Source organism: Heptranchias perlo, chromosome 28 (genome assembly GCF_035084215.1).
Source record: "Heptranchias perlo isolate sHepPer1 chromosome 28, sHepPer1.hap1, whole genome shotgun sequence".
Lineage (NCBI taxonomy): Eukaryota > Metazoa > Chordata > Chondrichthyes > Hexanchiformes > Hexanchidae > Heptranchias > Heptranchias perlo.
Window position 1 is genome coordinate 29,289,369 of NC_090352.1, and position 21,361 is coordinate 29,310,729.

The window sequence follows — 21,361 nt, forward strand, 5'->3', positions numbered from 1 at the left end:
TAATGCCCCATTTACTATGTCCACCCAAGTAGCTTAATTCTATCCTGAAAATACCCCACTCCATCAATGTATCTCCTATGACCATCCTTATGGCCTCTGAATGAGACTTGTCAAAATGATACTAACACCACAGCAAATCCTTCTGTAATTAAGGATTTCATTGTGATAGGGTTATCCATAGCCAAGGACTTTCTCGAGCTAATTGTTGTTCGACAAAGCTGAGGGTATCAGAAATGTTTTCAATGGTGTCAGTCAGGAATCTTCCAAGAATGGGAAATTCAAGAACAAGTTGAAAACCTCTAACTGTACTCCCAGCCTATCTGTGTAGGAGGAGACAGAGAATTCAACTCATAATTCTGAACAGGTCGTTGCCCCACATTAGGAGATAGAGCTTTTAAAGGGACATTGTCCCATGATTTTCTTTTGTTAGACAATGGACCCATCCTAATGTATGCGAAGGGTAACTAAAACTGAAAGAAGTAGGCTTAATTTTCCACTTCCAAAGATTATGCCACCAATTGCATGTTTTCTGAGCTGATTGACATCTCTATATTTGGAAACTAATTTCTGGTTTGATATCCAGGTTATATAAATTGAATTGAAGGCTCAGATATTGTAAGAAAAGTGCTTTTCCAAAAACAACATAATCCATAGTGCTCAATTTTGAAAGTACTACGAAATTAAATGTGGATTTTTTAAAAAAAAACTATTTTGTACAAGGATTTGTACGAGAGCTGCTGTCTCTTTAAATTGTGGCAATGTAATTACAACTCCCCAAACATCTCCTTTCTGTTTGACGACTCAGTGAATCCGTCGCCTGGTGACGTTGCTTTAAGAGCCTGGGAGGTGCTGCTGCTTTTTTTTTCTCCAGATCGGATTTGTAGTATCGACAGCAAATGTAATCCCGAGGCTGCGGAAGGAAACGAGGGGGATCAGCGAGCTCTTAACAAGTCCTGAGTGCATCAGCGGACCAACGCTTGGTGTTTGTGCTTCTCCAAGACTGAGGTCCAAGGGAGACAGAATGGATCCTCACCAAACCAAGGTAAAGTCGGGGGCTTCATCCTGGACAAGTCCAAGTATTTAACCTCGATCTCTTAAAGAAACACTGATTCATGTCCTCAAGCAGATTGGTCACAGTGTGGCGGGGTGGGGGTACATTAAAACCTAATTTATAATAATTGGGATCATTAGACTTTTTTATTTGAAATTTTCACTTAGATCCATTTTTTTAAATTTTTGAATAAGTTGACAGTGATGCCTGTAGCCAAGATGTAAAGTGGATTTGAAAGTATTAATCTTTTAGATGCAGTGTGGTATGTTGGTGTTTTTTTTTGTTACTGCGACACTCGGGGCAATCGCTTCATTACTTGACTTGGCTCATTAATTCCAGAACTGTTTATTGAGCAGGTCGAAAAAGGTGCAAGAACTGCTTTTATAAATATTTACTCATTTTAATGAACGTATATCCGCAGCTCCAAAACATTGTGGCAATTGGAGGCAGATCAGTTACAAAGCCTCTTGCTGCTCCTTGTATGTTTTCCTCCAGTATTGCAACGTCTAATAGTAAATTGCATAAATCTGGCAAAACAAAAACACAGCAATGAGGTATCCTGGTCACAATTTCCATTGAAGCTGGTGTACAAACCTGAAACGTATGTGTGTGTGCATCATTGCACATTGAGGCATATCGATTAGCAACGGGTTGCAACCAAAGCGACACTGGGAACTTGCTAGAACCAACAGCGTTCAGCGTGCGATTATTTTAAAGAAGTGTTGCTGCCGCGATGAACTGTGGCAGGGTTTTGTTTGGTCCTAGTTATCGCGTCAATGCGAATTACTTGATGCCCTGCCTAATTACAAATCACTAACTCGAAAACTGTATTGAAAAATAAATTTGAAAAGTTCAAGGTGTCTGGTGTCTGCTGCAGTGCAAACCTCTTGCACTGGACTTTATTTTTTAAAGAGTAAGTTGGTCCTGATTGAGAAATTGAACCTAAGTGACAGTCCCTCCTTTAAATTGTACAAACACCGTGGCTGTTGTGTTGGGCAGTTAGTTGCCTTGGGCAGTTGCCTTGTTTGAGGTCTGTGTTGCTCCCGATTGTAAACCTTCTTGAGGGGGTGTTGTCCGTTTGATGTGTTCAGATGAAAATCCCTGAGGTGCAGATGATTCAGCATTTATATTCATCATCATGATCAACTGGTATGCTGTGGGTCTTACATTTTAGTTTATGTTTCAGTACCCTTCCTGCTGAGTACTGTTTCTATATTGTTACCATTGGGAATGCATCCCACCTCTGGACCGCCTGGATGATGGATGTGACGGTGAGCAGCATCAACATCTGCGCTGAGCCAAGTGCTGTTGGGGACAGGGCGGCCAAGCTGTGGGTAGGTGGTAACTCGCAGCTACAAGCTGCTGAGTTTGCTCACATTCAAAATGGAGGGCCCCAGCAGGGCAGGATCGAGCTGCTGTCGTTTGTTTAATCAGAATTCGATCTGTACTTATTGCTGATCTGGGAGCATGTGATGTGGACGAAGGTGCCAAAAGTGGGGAAGTGTTCCAATTCCCCGCACTGACTTACCTCGACTTGACGACCACAACAGTTCACTAAATAAAAGGAAAAGCTATTATTGGCCAATTAGATTAAATACTAGAGACAAAATCTCGGTGATGTTTAAAATATAGTTGGATCTTAAGAGTTAGGAAACTAGAGGGCTGAGCTTTGATTGGCCGAATGGCTTCTCTCATCTTTGACTTTGCTTCTGTTCTTCTGCCATTTTGGTTTGATATTTAATTTGTGACAGGCATTTGGAAGGGGATTTTATATTTAGAGCAAAACATGAGGCCGAGGAAGATAAATGGCAATGGGGAGAGAGCAGGGCAGTGGGATCAGTTTTGGATTGCCCTAGCAGTGGGATCAGTTTTGGATTGCCCTAGCAAAGAGCCAGCACAGACATGAAGGGTTGATTGGCCTTCGGTGGTGTAAACTATAGTTCTGTGACTTTTGTAGAAACAAATCTTGAATTTAAAGAATTCTTGTGAAGATCGATGATGAGATAAAATAAAATAAGCCTCTCTAAGGAAGATCGGGGAGATTTGCAACTGTCAGCCGTCTGTTTCTCACCTGAAAAGCGGGTGATCGGCAGAGGAGAATCTGGTGGGGACCTTGGACACCGCTTTGCCCACCTGATTCAATTTTCAGGCAGACCTTTAAATGGGTGCCCAGCATTCCCACCCAAGAAAGGCATTATATGTGCAAATTGGGGTCCTATGCCAGTTGCAGGAGCCCAATTGCAATTTTCATGAGGAATTGAGCAGAGCAGGCGATGTGCATGAGTTTTTAACAATCCTTTTAAGGGACTGCTGGTTAGGCCACTCAGAAATGGTAAGTTTTTGTTTTGGAGAGCATTCGCGCTCCTGAGCCCCACAAAAATCTTCTTGCTGGCTGCCGACCCATTCTCACGCACTCCCCCACCCCCACCTCCAACAAGATAAGCAGGGATGTGTTTCACGCCTCTCCTCTACACTGCCTCCGGGGCCTTGGATGTTTTCCTTGTGTCTCAATAACCAGAGCTGGAGACAGCACACAAAGTGCATCTTACTAGGGTCTATACAGTTTCGGCATAACTTCCTCTGTTCTGTACTCTATACAGTTCAGCTTTCTATTTGCTTTGTTATTGCTGGTCAGTAATGGTGGGACATGTTGAGCATCGAGTCCACTAAAACCCCAGGGTCACTTTCAGCGTCACCCGTGGCTGTTTCAACACTTAAATCACCCAATTTTTCTTCCTATGTGCGGTGTTTTACATTTGACCTTGTTAAAACTTTATCTGGATTATTCTGTCCACTGACATACCTCGTCTATCCCCTTTTGTAGTTCTCAGCTGCCTCTTCAGATTCAACTGCCCCTCCCTAATTTGGTATTGTTTCTTAGTTTGACTAATTTGATCCAAACATATATATTCACTGTTATGGGAGAAAAGAAATTTAGGTGTTACTTGAGACCCCCTAAAATGGACGTTGCCATTGCATTAGGGGAGTTTTAAGTAGATGGGTTTGTGGAACAACCAGCATCAAATATCCTACTATACAAGTCGATCTTCTGTTGCATTGCACACAAGCAGTCAGGGCCTAGTGTAGTCTTAAGGTGAAGTGGGGGATAACCAAAGCCCTGTACAATTGTAGTAAGACTTCCTTACTCTTGTACTCCAACCCCCTTGCAATAAAGGCCAACATACCATTTGCCTTCCTAATTGCTTGCTGTACCTGCATGCTAACTTTTTGTGTTTCGTGTACAAGGACACCCAAATCTCTCTGAACACCAACATTTAATAGTTTCTCACCATTTAAAAAATATTCTGTTTTTCTGTTCTTCCTATCAAAGTGAATAACCTCACATTTCACTACATTATACTCCATCTGCCATCTTCTTGCCCGCTCAATTAATTTGTCTATATCCCTTTGCAGACTCTTTGTATCCTCCTCACAGCTTACTTTCCCACATAGCTTTGTATCGTCAGCAAACTTGGATACATTACACTCGGTCCCTTCATCTAAGTTATTAATATAGATTGTAAATAGCTGTGGCCCAAGCACTGATCCTTGCGGCACTCCACTAGTTACAGCCTGCTAACCTGAAAATGACCTGTTTATCTCTACTCTGTTTTCTGTCCGTTAATCAATCCTCTATCCATGCTAATATGTTGCCCCCAACTCCCTGAAATCTTATCTTGCATAACAGCCTTTTATGTGGCACCTTATCGAATGCCTTTTGAAAATCCAAATATACTACATCCACTGGTTTCCCTTTATCTACCCTGCTAGTCACATCCTCAAAAAACTCTAATAAATTGGTCTAACACGATTTCTCTTCCATAAAACCATGTTGACTCTGCCTAATCATATTATGATGTTCCAAGTGCCCTGTTACCACTTCCTTAATAATGGATTACAGCATTTTCCCGATGACTGATGTCAGCCTAACTGGCCTGTAGTTCCCCATTTTCTCTCTCCCTCCTTTCTTGAATAGCGGGGTTACATTTGCTACCTTCTAATCCGCTGGGACGGTTCTTATCCATAAGAGAATGTTGCCGCTATCAGCTTCTTCCAGTCGTTACGGTTCAAGGGATCTCACTCATCGGCAGTAAGGCCCATGCTGTTAAGGAGCACCTTTTATGTTGTCAACCCACCTTGATCTGGGTTTGTCTGGTGGCCTCTTCCTTGTGGGTGGTACTTTGGTGGTGAATGCTCTGGTAGGGTCAAACTCGGGGTGGTGCATGAGGTGTCCATACTAGAGGAGTTGGTAATGATAAATCAGGCGGGTTGAATAGTCAGGTTGTGTACAACATCATTTGAGATTTTGTCCTGAGGCTTAACCTTTTAGTATGGAAAGCGATCTAGAATCGAATCCATCGATTTTTCTATTCATTACTTTGGTGTCTAGCAACATTTCTGAGCCATATTTAAATATGGATATCACTAATGCGTTGTAGAGCTGTACTTTGAGATTGCGACTTGCGTTTAATCTCCATATATGGGATTGAGAGCTCATTGCGCAGCTCGCAATTGCACTGCAGTCTAGAAAACAGTCCCCATTGGAGGAAATCATGCAAGTGAATTGTGTCACTGATTCCACTGCCTTTGATGGATCATCATCTACCATGAAGGTAGTTGGAATGATATCGCGTCTTAGTGATTGCATGTTCCAGTTGACCTGAAGACCAAGGCTAGATGCCTGTTGGAGTCAAATCATAATTAATCTTTTGTAGCACAGACTTTGGACATGATATTTTCAGGTCTTATTTTAACTGTTAACCTAAAACTATCCATGGGGCACTAACATGCATTGCTGACAGTGAGTCACAGGATGCACTGAAGTGTGATATCTAAAGTGTAATGGCTATAGTGTGACAGGAAGTAAATGTGCCATTACAGGAAGTGCATACTATATGCATGATCGTTAATATATCGTAGATGTGTAATTTAATGGAAGAGTGCTACTGCTGCAGTCCTCAACATAAACTTCGTAAAGGGTCTTCAAAGGCATTTCACAAGAGAACAAGGCCTCATTAATTCGCGTGTCACTCAGATGTGGTATTTGACCAGAACTCTCGGTATAAGTTAGGAACATTTTAAAAGTAGTGCTGTTCACCAGTTAAAAAGGGCTGATAATATTGAGGTATTCCTCTGCAGTGCCTTTTTCCCCCACAATAGTTATAAATTAAATCTGTCCATAATCAGCTCTGAGTGGTACAAACCGTTCGAGCCAATTTGTTCATTTTGGAACAAAATATGCTGCATTTTCCTCATCCCAGATATAAAAGCAACTCCAGTATAAATACCTTTAAAAAGCTTTAATCAAAACTCTGTTCATTTTTTACCCACTGGTACTTGACCTCAAGAAATGTGTGCCAAGTTGTGAGGTACATTGAATGGAATCATGGGCAGAACAGCTTCAGTTCATGCCAGTCTCAGCAAGCGTATCGTGTTGACACTTCCATTCTTAATATTTTATATAAAATGTTGTTTGTTGATTATCCCTTTACCCGGGTCTTTTAGAATCATAGAAATTATGGCACAGAAGGAAGCCTTTCGGCCTTTTGAAGCCTATTCAAATCTTATAACGTACATTATTGTTTCTGTAATTATGTCTTTCTAAAGGGAGTTTCATTGAGGTCCTATTAATTGTACGGCCTGATTATATTAAGAATAATAGAAAAGTGGACTATGTTACACGCTCCTGGACACTCACTGGTTTCTGCTGGTGAGTTTTCCTTTTCAAGTTTTTCTCATTGGAGTTCACATCTTCATTCAACACTTTCAGTTTCCCCAAACTGCTGTCATGGCAACCAATTTTTACCCTGCAGTTTCACACACGTGACCGGGAGGAATTTTGCTTTGTGTGTATGTCTGCGCACGTGTGCTTATGTTAGAACGGTCTACTGCAGCATTAGCTGGTAGTGTTATGATGAGGCATAGTACACTTGCTTTTGTTGGGTCCTAATGACCCATTATATATTGCACAAAATCCATTATTTGGTTGAAATTCAATATAAAATTGACCAGAAATGTGCCAGATGTTTAGTTTGGGGGAAGGCTATCACATTATTAATATGGTGCTGGTGTTTGGGGGGGAATTTTTTAAAAATTCTTTCATGGTTTGTGGGCATCGCTGGCAAGGCCAGCATTTATTGCCCATCCCTTATTGCCCTTGAGAAAGTGGTGGTGAGCCGCCTTCTTGAACCGCTGTAGTCCGTGTGGTGAAGGTGTTCCCATTTTGATACATCATTGCTATTTGATTGTATGTCAGGTAGTTTTAAGAACATAAGAACATAAGAAATAGGAGCAGGAGTAGGCCATATGGCCCCTCGAGCCTGCTCCGCCATTCATTAAGGTTATGGCTGATCTTCGACCTTAACTCCATTTTCCTGCCCGATTCCCAGATCCCATGATTCCCTTAGAGTCCAAAAACCTGTCGATCTCAGCCTTGAATACCCAATGACTGAGCATCCACAGCCCTCTGAATAGAAAATTCCAAAGATTTACAACCCTCTGACTGAAGAAATTTCTCCTCTGTCCCCATTACAATTTCTCTGGTCTCAGCCTGTAAGGGAACCACGTTTACTTTTGCTACTTTCTTCCTTTTTACATACTTGTAGAAGCTCTTACAATCTGTTTTTATATTTCTTGCTAGTTTCCTCTCATATTCTATTTTCTCCCTCTGTATCAATTTTTTGGTCATCCTTTGCTGGTTTCTAAAACTCTCCCAGTCCTCAGGCTTACTACTCTTCTTGGCAACATTATGAGCCTCTTTTAATCTAATAATATCCTTAATTTCTTTAGTTAGCTATGGATGAATCACTTTTCCCGTGGAGTTTTTATTTCTCAATGGAATGTATATTTGTTGAGAATTATGAAATATTTCTATAAATGTTCGCCATTGTTTATCTACTGTCATATCTTTTAATCTAATTTCCCAATCTACCGTAGCCAATTCGGCCCTCATACCTATGTAATTGGCTCTGTTTAAGTTTAAGTCTCTAGTTTTGGACTTAAGTACGTCACTCTCAAACTCAATGTGAAATTTATCATATTATGATCACTCTTCCTCAGAGGATCCCTTACTATGAGATTACTAATTAACCCTGTCTCATTAGACACAACAAGACCTAAAATAGCTTGTTCCCTGATTGGTTCCATGATATATTGTTCTAGGAAACTGTCTCGAATACATTCCATGAACTCGTCCTCCAAACTACTTTTGCCAATTTGATTTGTCAAGTCTTTATGAAAGTTAAAGTCCCCCACGATTATTGCATTACCTTTGTTACATGGGGCGCAAAGTATTACTGGCGCCCGATGAGATACTGCCCATTTTACCCAACAAATTTGCCTGAGACAAATTTCTACCCCATGTCTTTTCCTTTTTTTGACCATCCGATACTTAAAAGTAAATCGTTTGGTGTCCTGACTGTTTTAGGTTATGGCTTTCAGAATCAACCAAGGCAGAGGCTTTGTGCTACTACAGCAGGGATTTTGATGTTAGCTGATTGAGGAGCTATATGTAACCTCTGTTGCCAAGGTTTCACTGTCGGCCCCTGTGGTGAGGAATAGGAGATGGTGTTAGTTACATTTATGGACACCCGACTCAGCTACTCAGCATGGTGAACAAATTGGACAGAATATGTTAAATGCCATTCATTCATTTCCAGTGACATAATGCTGCAGCTGTGGTGGATGTGTCTCATTGTAATAGCCAGATTATGAACTAGATAAATATGTAGTTGTGCCTGAAACTTTTTTTGCAGTGTGTTTTTATCAAATAAAATGGGATTAGAAGTGCTGGGAAATGAAAGATATTTTCACTTTGCCCTCACGATAGCATCATCTCGGGCACAGTTACAACATGGATCAGATCCACTGCAGAGCTCCCTTACAGTTCTTAACATCATACTTCAACAGATTGTGCTCCTGTACATCAGTGTGACATTTCATTCTCCCACACTCACTGTCCTAATGGCCTACAGCTAGTTTACCAGGTTAGTGCCAGTTACTCCTATTGATTTGTGTCTACTGGATTATAACAGGTCAAACCAATGGCACATTTATACTAGAGAACTGCTTCTAAAAAGAGTTGTAGTTAGAGCTTTATATTTCTGGCTCTGGAATTCCCTATTGTCAGAGGGAGGTTCGTATAGGTCAACACAAAGTGCTGGTGGGCAGCATAGGGAAAACTTGTCTCTTCAGGTGCTGGTAGAAGCACTAACGCAGCCTCATTTATACCGAGTCGGCCGGTCTCCAGCAGTTGTAGAGAGACATAAGTGCAGTGCCATTTTGATGTGCTGTTAATTTATAACTGTTCTAAACCAGCCGCATCTTTGGAGGATTCAGATTGATCCGTATCCTCATTTTTCGAATAAAATATTGTCCTGTATGTTATCTCCATTCGGGATTGAATTCAACTACTGTTAATAAATAATAATGAACGGAAAGCAGCTGTTGAATATCCTTTTGTCCCTTGACCACCAGATTTATCCCAGGTGTCCTATTGGACTTTGATTGCAGCCATTTTGGTGCCAGGCTATGAAATAAGGTGAATATAAACAACAGGATGAGTTCACAACACTGCAATTCAAATTGAATCCAACTGTCATTGTGATCAGGAATTAAATTTGCCAATACTTCAACATGTTATATAAAACGCTCAGCACTGATGGGATCCCTTGTCCTGGACTCCTTATGGGACTGATCCCCCTGGGTTAGTGCCTGGCGAATGCCTATTCCCAAGGGGATTTAATTTCCTCTGATTAAAATGTTACATAAAATTCAATTCTGTTTTAATGCAGCCCTGAACTCATTTATTTTAAAAGGGTTGATGATTCTGTTAAAATAACACACAAAGGAATCTTACAAGAACGCACTAATCAGTGTGCAATCAGAGGCAAATTGAATCCCATGCTAGGTGCCAAATGTTTAAACTGGACACATAAATCCTGCCCATGCAAAGAGCAGTGTGGCGTGTTTCTTCATTCCTCACAGAATTGTAAAAAGGTGAGATCCTTTTGGAATTTGCTGGAATTTTGATGCCTTTTGATTGAAGAAAGCAATCACAATGATCTCCTGGGCTAGTTTCCATCACTTGGGGGGGATTTGCCATGGGATTTTTTTCTGTGTTTTTGCCTTTCCCAGAAGAATACATGACTGATTGTGGGCAGGAGGGTATGAGTGTCTAATTGTGATGCTCCAGGCGCGAGGTTGTATGGGGCAGACGCAATAGACCAGCTGGTCTTTTTCTGCCCGTCGTTTTTGTATGCTTTGAGACTGAGATAGAAACAGAGGGAAGTACAAAACTGGAATAGATGATGTGGTCCATCTGGCATGTCCGAAAAGATGCAACACATTTAAGGAAGAGAGGCCAGAGGCCGGGGTTATTGTGTTCTACCACAATCCATTCCAAAAGAAATTTAAAATATTTATCTGATGTTAAAGTTTTAGTCATTTAATATTTATGTACTTCATTTGTAAAACATCTAATTTCAAATGAGCCATTTTCATAAATTGAACGAGTAATAAATGATACTGTTCAATCCCAGTGTGTTTTTAACATTCATAGAATCATAGAAAGGTTACAGCACAGAAGGAGGCCATTCAGCCCATCGAATCCACGTCGGCTCTATGCAAGAGCAATCGAGCTAGCCCCACTACCCCGCCCTATCCCCGTAGCCCTGCAAATTTTTTACTTTCAAGTACTAATCAAGTTTCCTATTGAAAGCCATGATTGAATCTGTCTCCATCAACCCCTCACGCAGTGCATTCCAGATCCTAACCACTCGCTGTGTAAAAAACGTTTTCCTCATGTCACCTTTGGTTCTTTTGCCAATCACCTTAATTCAGTGCCCTTTGGTTCTTGACCCTTCTGCTAGTGGGAACAGTTTCTCTCTATCTATTCTGTCTAGACTTTTCATGATTTTGAATACCTCTATCAAATCTCCTCGCAACCTTCTCTGTTCCAAGGAGAACAACCCCAGCTTCTTCAGTCTATCCACGTAACTAAAGTCCCTCATCCCTGGAATCATTCTAGTAAATCTCTTCTGCACCCTCTCTAAGGCCTTCACATCTTTTCTAAAGTGTGATGCCAAGAACTGGACACAATACTCCAGTTGTGGCCGAACCAATGTTTTATAAAGGTTCATCATGACTTCCTTACTTTTGTACTCTATGCCTCAATTTATAAAGCCCAGGATCCCTAATGCTTTTTTAACTGCTTTCTCAACCTGCCCTGTCACCTTCAATGATTTGTGCACATAAACCCCCAGATCTCTGTTCCTATACCCCTTTTAAAATTGTGCTGTCTAGTTTATATTGCCTCTCCTCATTCTTCCGACCAAAATGTATCACTTTGCATTTTTCTGCATTAAATTTCATCTGCCACGTGTCCACCCATGCCACCAGCCTGTCTATATCCTCTTGAAGTCTATCACGATCCTCCTCACTGTTCACTACCTTTCCAAGTTTCGTGTCATCTGCAAATTTTGAAATTGTGCCATGTACACCCAAGTCCAAGTCATAAATATATATCAAGAAAAGCAATGGTCCCAGCACTGACCCCTGGGGAACACCACTGTATACCTCCTTCCAGTCCGAAAAACATCCGTTCACCACTACTCTCTGTTTCCTGTCACTTAGCCAATTCTGTATCCATGTTGCTACTGCCCCCTTTATTCCATGGGCTGCAATCTTGATGACAAGCCTACCATGCTCCCTCTTTTTGCACCACTAAATTTTCACTTTGGAGATTGAACTTTCAATGTTGGCACTCAATACCCTGATTCCTTTTCACTTCACTGTCAGTATAGGCATCAGATTTCTTTTTGATCACCTTTCAATGAGAAAAGCATTCTGTGAAGGGCTCGATACTGTAAGCAACAAGTAAGCTGCATCAATAATGAATGCCATTGTGTCACAGTTGGGATAGCTCTTGGATTCATTCTCAATCAAATGACAATTTTGGTTCATGTGCATACTTGTGACAAAATTAACATTTGTGATCATACTGAGGGACCATAAAGCTACTCTGCCATCAGGAGCAGCAATGGACTTAGTGCTCTAGGACTCCACAGCTATGTCAGATATGAAGGTATGTTGGCCTCTCTATTATTTTCATTTGTGAATGTGAAGAGTACAGCATTCGCTGCCTCCCTTGCAATTCAGGGGCTTCATCAATTGTGAGGAAACCCGTACAACACAAATCAAATTTCTTCTATGTTTGACATCAGCCTGAAACACCTTAGGCAGGTTATGTCTCGTACGTTTAACTGGATTTTGGCAATGACTTGGCACCATTAGCCTTCCACCAGAAAAGGTCACGATTGGGATCGTTTAATCTGACTTAGACTAATGGCATGTGGGAATCATTGTGAATGGGTTGAGAGAAATTAATAGTAACAATTATTTTCACTGGTTAGTGAATGGATGACAAGGGGCATAAACTCAGGATTATTACTCGAAACATAAAGGGGGAGGTTAGAAGAATTTCTTTTAATGCAAAGGGTTATTAGGATAATCGGAGTGCTTTAACACAAATGGCATTTCCAAATCAATCTCAAAATTTAAGAGGTAGTTAGACAAATGCTTGGGGGGAGGAAAGGTATTTAAGGGTAGGAAGAAAGAGTAGGGAAATGGAATGATAGTCCTGCCACAGTACTGAAATGGCCCTTATCAAAGTCACAAATGACATCCCATGTGACTGTGACCATGGTAAACTATCCCTCCTCATCCTTCTTGACCTGTCTGCAGCCTTTGACACGGTTGACCACACCAGCCTCCTCCAACACCTCTCCTCTGTCGTCCAGCTCGGTGGGACTGCGCTCACCTGCTTCCATTCTTATCTATCCAGTCTTAGCCAGAGAATCAGCTGCAATGGCTTCTCTTCCCGCTCCTGCACCGTTACCTCTGGAGAGCCCCAAGGATCTATCCTTGGCCCCCTCCTATTTCTCATCTGCATGCTGGCCCTCGGCGACATTGTCCGAAAACATGTCAGGTTCCACATGTACGCTGACTACACCCAGCTCTACCTCACCACCACTTCCCTTGACGGCTCCACTGTCTCTGATTTGTCACACTGCTTGTCCGACATCCAGTACTGGATGAGGAAAAATTTCCTCCAACTAAATATTGCAAAGACAGAAGCCATTGTCTTCGGTCCCCACCACAAACCCTGTTCCCTAGCCACCGACTCCATCTCTCTCCCTGGCCACTGTCTGAGGCTGAATCAGACTGTTCGCAACCTTGGTGTCCTGTAAGACTCTGAGGTGAGCTTCCAACCACATATCCGCTCCATCCCCAAGACCGCCTACTTCCATCTCCGTAACATCACCCGTCTGCACCCCTGCCTCAGCTCATCTGCTCCTGAAACCCTCATCCATGTCTTTGTTACCCCTAGACTTGACTATTCCAATGCTCTCCTTGCCAGCCTCCCATCTTCCACCCTACATAAACTTGAGCTCATCTAAAACTCTGCTGCCCTAACTCGCATCAAGTCCCATTCACCCATCACTCCTGTGCTCGCTGACCTACATTGGCTCCCAGTCCGGGAACACCTCGATTTTTAATATTCTCAACCTTGTTTTCAAATCCCTCCCTGGCCTCGCCCCTCTCTTTCTCTGTAACCTCCTCCAGCCCCACAACCCTCCGAGATCTCTGCGCTCCTCCAATTCTTGTCTCTTGCGCATCCGCGATTTTAATCGCTTCGCCATTGGCGGCTGTGCCTTCAACCTAACCCTTTGTCCTAATATCTCCTCATGTGGTTCGGTGTCAAATTTTGTTCTATAATCGCTCCTGTGAGCACCTTGGGACGTTTTACTACGTTAAAGGCGCTATATAAATGCAAGTTGTTGTTGTTGTTGTTGTTGATATAGCTCCACTAGCACGGGCACAAGGGGCTGAATAACTTTCTTCTGTGTCGAAGTTTCTAGCTGGTGTTTCCTTTTGAATCAGGTTACTTCAGCAAGAGACATCCAACTGAGCTCTCTCTGATCTTTACTTGGTGGGTCTTTCGACTGGTATGTGTCTGCAAGTATTTGGATATATGAGCTGTAGTCTTTCCAATGACAAACAGTATCACTACATAGCAACATTTGCAAATTAAAACTCTCTTGCTTCTCGCATACTGAACAATAAGATTTGGATGCCCTCACCCATAGTCTTCTGGAGTTTTGATCTCCATTGTAACTCTGTACAGGTAATCAGGACTTCACAGAGCTGCAACAAATCTCTTTGTGACGCCAATAAGTGAAAGCAGTGGACCTAAGATTAATCCAGAAAAACAAATGTGAGATTAAACCTCTTGGTCACAAAGCAATTATGCAGGAAGGAAGTACTTTAGAAATAATTTAAATCAAACTGGTGGACTCCTGTTGCCAATAATGATGAATTTTATTAGGTTTGTTTCCCGTATTTCTTGGGTAGCTTATTCCTGAAAACTGGAAACTCTAAAATATGTATAAAAAATGACAGTCATTCATTGAAGCTAGCAGCATATTGAACGCATGGCTCAGAAGGGAGCCATTCAGTCTAACGCGCCTTTGCTAGTGCCAGCTGCTGACCTAGAGCTATTTAATCTTGTCATTTCTCTGCCCGTTCTCCATATCCTTACTTTACAAATACTCCTTCAATCACTTTTACAGGATGATATAACCTCAGCTCAATACCCAAGCATCCCATGTATTTTTATTAGTTGGCGGGGCCACATTTATTGCCTATCCCTCGTTGCCCTGAGACAATGACTGGGCCACTCTTTTGAACTACTGCAGTCCTTGTGCTGATGGCCATTAAAAGTCAACCATATTTGGTTGAGAGGCATGTGTCAGCCACAATGGTAAAGGGTGGCAGTATTCCCTACACAAAAGGGACATTAACAAACTACTCACATTTACATGACAATCGGACAATTTTTGTCATCATTTTTTCCCTTGGCTATGGTGGGATTGTGAACTCAAGACCACTGGGTTACTAAGCCAGCACCGTAACCACTACATAGGAACAGGAATAGGCCATTCAGCCCCTCGAGCCAGTGCTGCCATTCAGTTAGATCATGACTGATCTGTACCTCAACCCCATTTGCCTGTCTTTGTTCCATATTTCTTGTTACCCGTTCCCAACAAAAAAAATCAATAAATTTCAATTGACCCAGCATCCCCACAGCCTTTTAGGGGAGCGTGTTCCAGATTTTCACTACCCTTTTTGTGAAAAAGTGCTTTATGATTTCTCTCCTAAATGGCCTGGCTCTAATTTTAAGATTATGCCCTCTTATTCTGGATTCCCCCACCAGAGGAAATGGTTTCTCTGTATCTACCCTATTGAATCCATTTATCATTTTAAACACTTCAATTAGATCAGCGTGGAAAGAGGTGATTACCAGAGTTCCATATTTCCACTACCCTTCCATCTTCCAATAATTAAATGCTTGTTCTGATTATATCAGGAAATTGGACAGAAAGAAGTTTTGCACAGTGAAAGCTAAGTAGAATTACCTTCGGACCAAGAGTCAGAATTTTTGAAAGCAGTGTGCTGTCATTTTAATGAGTTGAAAATGTACCCTCGTCCCTCTGGAGTGTAGTGTTTTAATTTTATTTAAATAATTGGTCCAGGGAACCCATAGCCCGAATGAGCCTGCCTCACTGCAAACTGCCTGTGGGTTAGGCAGTAACAGACGCATTAGTCAGCCTACCCAATCTGTCATTCTGAAATGGGTGGGGGCCTAGCCTGCAGTTGGGCGGAAACATGGAGCCACAGTCTGCTCAGTCTGCTCACAGTCAAGTTGCTGCCCAGATAGGAGTGCTACTCCAGACGTTAATGTTTAAAATGCAATTGGTGCTAGGATAGGGTTGCCAATCGTGATTGGATGTATTCCTGGAGGTTTCGTCACATGACCTCCTGCCTCCAATCACCCCATCCCCACGCTCCTGCCATTGGTCTCCCAACAAGTCCATCCTGTCAGCACGGCCCCTTCCCACACCAATTGGAAAGTGAAAAGACTCTTCATTATCCCACTGGATGGTTCTTGACCCTCAATCAAACAGCCTTTTTTCCCCATCTCCAATATTTTTATAACTAATAAATAAAAGTGTTCAAAGAAAATTTTAAAAACACACAATTGTTTTAATTCCCTTATGATTTTTCTCCCGGGTGATGCTCACAGCAGTGTCCAGGAGATTAATCTATAATTCCTGAAGACACCAGGAACAATCCTGGAGGGTTCACAACCCTGCGCTGGAATTACACTATATAGGGTTTTACAACTAGACTCAGCTAAAGTAGACAACTGCCTCGACATGCTGAAGTTTCATTCGAATTAAACAACTTCCAGTAATACAAATAAATATCATTATAGGACAGGAAGTAATCTCCCTGGGTTTATTTTCGCAGCGTCAATAGGATAAAGAATTTAGGGGATTGTAGCTTTGGGGGGGAGGGCTGGTATTATTTCCACATCATAGTTTGCACAAACTAAACGCTAATCAACCATTGACACAAGTTGCTGCTCTATCCTGCAGTAATGTCGTATTCCCTCCCCATGAACTAATAAGTTTTGTTGTTCACAAAGTGTTTGGATCCCTGGCCTGTGCTGCCTTAGCTGACCCCTGCCAGGATGCTACAGCATCCCTGGGCTAGAGAGGGGGAAATATCAGCCAGGGTTTGCATTTCTGATCGCTGTCCGCTGACTCCTGATGGAAAGTGTACATAACTGGATGTCGGGTAAGGACAGGATTGGACTCAGATTTAATGCCCCTCGTGGGAGAATAGACAGTTGAGAGCCTGTTAAGCCATACCCCCAAAATGAATCAGTGCCTGGAGGAGGAAAGAAAACTAAGAGAAAGAAGGAGGAATAAATATTTTTCTGAATGTCAAATTGGACTGCATCCATTACATTCACAAATTGGGACGACATTTGTTTAAACCAAAAAATATACATAACGCACTTTCCTCCATGCATTTTGTTCAGACTTAAGTCTGTCTATTGGTCAAGAGAGTATCTAAATTCATCCTGCACACACGAGGACGTTTCACATGCGTAAAGTACGGCACATAGGAAGAAAGAATGGGGAACGTAAGTTCTTCATGAATGATGAAAAAATAGCTAAGGATGAAGTTGAAAGAGATCTTAGGCTTTTAGTAGACTCAATGCTAAAGATGTCCAATCATTACACGGCAACAATCATCAAAGGTTTATTGCTAAACCTATACCAATCGTTGTTTAGGTTACAGTTAGAATATTGTGTCAAGTTTTGGGCGACATACTTTATAAAGGATGTCATGGCCATGGAAAGGGTGCAGAAGAGATTCAGTGAGATGATAGCAGGGATGAGAGATTTTAAGTTATGAGGAACGACTAGAGAAACCGGGGCCATTTTCATTGGAACAGAGAATGTTAACATGAAATCCGATAGGTGTTCAAAATTATGAAGGGGTTTGATAAGCTATTTAGGGAAAAACTACTTTCATTTGTCAGTGAGTCAATAACTAGAGGGATCATCACCCAAAGAATGAAGGGAGAGATTAGAAGAATATTTTTACACAACAACCTTGCATTTATATAGTGCCTTTAACGTAGTAAAACATCCGAGGTTGTTAGGACATGGAACACCCTACCAGAAGAAATAAAGTTATTATCTATAATAACTTTCAAAAGCGAAGTGGATAAATATTCGGGGAAAAAATGGAAAGGGTAATGGGTAATGTGCAGGGGAATGGGACTAAATGGATACCACCTACAGAGCCGGCACAGGCATGATGGGCCAAAAGGCCTCCTTCTGTGATGTTAATTTCCATGATTCTAAAGCAAATAGAATGCTAACTTATATCGTCAAAACAGTAGAATACAATTCAGAGGAAGAAGTGCTGTAGTTGTATAGTCCTCTGATCAGGTCACCCCTTGAGTATTGTAGCCGGTTCTGGTTACCAGGACACCAAGAAGCCATTCAGGCCTGGAGGTAATTTAGAAATCACCTGAATCTTGATTTTTAAGTTAGGTGAAACCCAGAAAGTCTATTCGGAGCTGAGCAGGGGGTTACCAAGAGAAACCAATGGTAGTTAATTTGGAATAGTGGCAGCTGGTTAAATTGAAGGTTGGAGATCAGAAGGCCTATCACTTAATAAACCCAGTCAGTAATTCAATAAGTTAGTTAGTAAATTCAACCAGCAGCTTTATAATGATTTATCATTTAAATAGTTGGCTAATTTAATAATCCAGGATGAAGCTAAAGCTTTTTTAAAAAAGAAAGATATGAAAGGAAGCAGGGATCAGACTATAACTGGACAAGCAGAAATGTGAACATGGTCAATTGGAAGAAGAGAAGATAAAATAATAAATTCTATGCATTAGAGTGAATAAACTTAAATAGGGTAAAAAAAAACTAAGACCAAAAGGAACAAGCATAATTAACTGCCGTTACCTGAATTCTAGAGGCTTTAATAATACTTTGCTAGAATCTGAAGCCTATGTAAAGAGATGGGAAAAATGATATCACGGTGATTGTGGAAACACACGAGAGGGGAGTGAATTTAATATTGAAGAGAAATAAATGTAAGGGATACAGACTGTCTCCAAAATGGAAGAACAGAGCAATTAAAATGGAGGTATGGAAGAAAATGTACTGTACAAAGAACTTGGGAAAAAATATTAAAAATGTTCGAAATGTTACATCTGTGAAATATAAAAAGAGTGGAATAATTGAAGATGAACCAAAAAAAAACGAACCCATTAAGGATCATCGTCTAGGACCTAATATGGTTTATCGTTATCTATTTCTATTTTAATGACTTTTGCTGAATGTGGCAGGATATCGGATCAGGCCCATCATATAGAATGAGTTTGACACCCCTGAACTAGACTGATCCTTATTGTCATGTGGCTAAGTTAAGAGGAAAGACTAGAGAATCTTGAAAGGAGGTGACTGAAAGGTAATCTTATACAAGTATAAAAGATAGCAAGTGAAGGTAAATCAAGAATCCTATTTCAAACCATGACACTAGACAAGGGGACACAGCAGAAGCTGCAAGGGCGTCCATCCTCCAGTTTCCAGATGCTGCGTTGGAGTTTTGGTGGAGGAGGTCGACAGGTGGAGGAAGATGTAGGAAGATATCCAGGCAAGCTGCCCAGCATGAGTGGGCAGAGGTAGCAGAGCATGTGTGTGCCAGAAGCATCGCCCCCAGGACATGGCTGCAATGTCGAAAAAAAAGTTTAATGACCTCACGAGGATAGCTAAAGTAAGCCTCCTAACTCATATCTCTCATTTACTCTCTGATTAGCCTTGCACTACCTGTTGTCCTTGCACTCACTACCATTCCCTCCCCCGATTACCAGCACTCTCCTACAATCACTGCAGCACACTTCACTCCCCCTCCTTCTGCCTTTAAAGCAGCACTCTGCACCTGCTACTCTCCTCGCTATTACTCCTTCCACATCCTCACATCTCTGCCATCTTTCACACACCAGCATCAATATTCTACCCTCACATGCACAGCCTCAAAACGTCTCGCTACTCTAACACTAACACACTCCCTTCTGTCTTGCAGGCCAAGGTCGCAATAACAGGGAGTGGGTAGCCACAGGAGGAGGGCCACACCTCATCCATGTCCTGCCCCCACTTGAAGAGCAGGTGATGGGCATCGTGGGGAGGGGGCGTGTCAGGAGCATGGCGTCTGGCGAGGCTGGAGGAGAAGCCCTGCAGTGTTTTAAACCATCTTGCCCTCTTTCCCTTCTCACTTAAATCTCAACCGTTCACATGACACATGACAAATTGCTGCTGCTTTGAAAAGCCAGCCATCTGTCCCTGCTTAGTGGTGCCACCAAATGCTAACTCTTGCCCCCATTTTTCCATCTCCGCTCCAGAAGCTCCACTCAGCCCTCGTGAAGCAGAAGAAGATGCAAAGGGCAGCCCTGCACACCAGGAGCCACCATTCGACCTTACACTCGCACACATCAGCTCAGAGACTGGCACCGTGCGTAGTTCAGAGGGTAGGCTAGAGGGGTCTGCAAGTAGAGATTCACCCAGCACGAGTGCACAGGAGCATGGGCAAGTATATAGGATGGCCCAGGAAGCAGCTCACCGCAGGGAGAGCTCATATGCGAGCCCTGCTATTGACAGCTCTGACAGCTGCGGTAGAATCTCAGACTGCTGCTATCTTGGCTCTGGCTTACAAAGCCTCCCTGTACTCTGTTCTCACACAGAGCAGTGGGAGTGCTGAGGCTCAGCCCCTTGAGAGTGGAGGCTGCCTTCTCTCAGGATGACCGCCTTACTGCTCCCTCGCTAGCCTCTCAACCAATGCCTTTGTAAATATCCCTGGTCTAATTGACATACTATTTAGAGCCTTTTATTTTAAAAAAAGAATAATCCTGCATTGGCTGGTCTCTACATGTAGCAAATTTACCGAGAGAGAGAGAGAGAGAGAGACGTTGCACATCATTGTTGTCTATTCTGGATTGAAATCCAGTTTAGAAGCTGGAATGTGGATCTGTACAATGACAGCCCATTATTGCAGTTATGTGGCTGCCTCTCTACAATCTGCAAAGTGCTGCCATTCATATTGAAATTTGAAACGACTGTGTGGGTAAGTATTTCTGCCTTGCAAGCCAAAAACTGTTACACAACAAGGAGCTGTCTGACCTGGTCGACATCCTCCCAATAACAGTCAGTTTGTGCTGGCACAATGCAAAATACTTTCAATGTTCAATTTCAGTTTGTTTTTGGCTAACACTTAAGAATCAACCGAATGAAGACAAAGCTGTAATATTCCGACTGTAAAATTCATAGCGTTGCTGTGAAACAAAAAACACCTGTTCTATTTGAGCAAGGCTGGAACTAGAACCAGTTTATAAATATTTAATCACGCAAAATGCATTATTAATTTGTAATAAACATTGGTAAACAAGGTTTGTGTTCTGTCCTTGCCTCCCTCAGAACTTCTGTTTTTATTCTGAATCATGAATAATTCTGATCTCTGTTCTTCTGAACACAGCATTCATCCAGTAATGAGGAATGGCAGTGAGGGTGTCTCAACTTACTCATGTATCTTTAAATATTGAGCTCAATTATACACAGTTGTAACACATTGCGCACATAAAGGAACATCACTTTCCTACGTTAAAACAGAGACAACACTTCGAAAAGTACATCATTGGCCGTGAAGCGCTCTGGAACACCCTGAGGTCGTGAAAGGCGCTATATAAATGCAAGTCTTCCTTTTTTGACAGTTACGCTGGCTAAACTTGTCAAAATTAGCCGAGTATCTCATCACATCATCTCATCAGGAGGGGCCGAATTTTACACAGAGACTGCAAATGTAAAGGTGGAATAAAACCAG

The 21,361-nt window shown here is 42.0% G+C and overlaps 1 protein-coding gene across 1 annotated transcript in view; it reads left to right on the forward strand.

The window, feature by feature from the left end:
* The first annotated feature begins 871 nt into the window (after positions 1 to 871).
* Positions 872 to 21,361, forward strand: part of dusp14 (dual specificity phosphatase 14) — a 28,962-nt gene continuing 8,472 nt past the window's right edge. The window contains exon 1 of the mRNA XM_067967943.1: positions 872 to 1,042. The gene's annotated coding sequence lies outside the window, so the exon portion shown is untranslated. The remainder of the gene's footprint in view (positions 1,043 to 21,361) is intronic.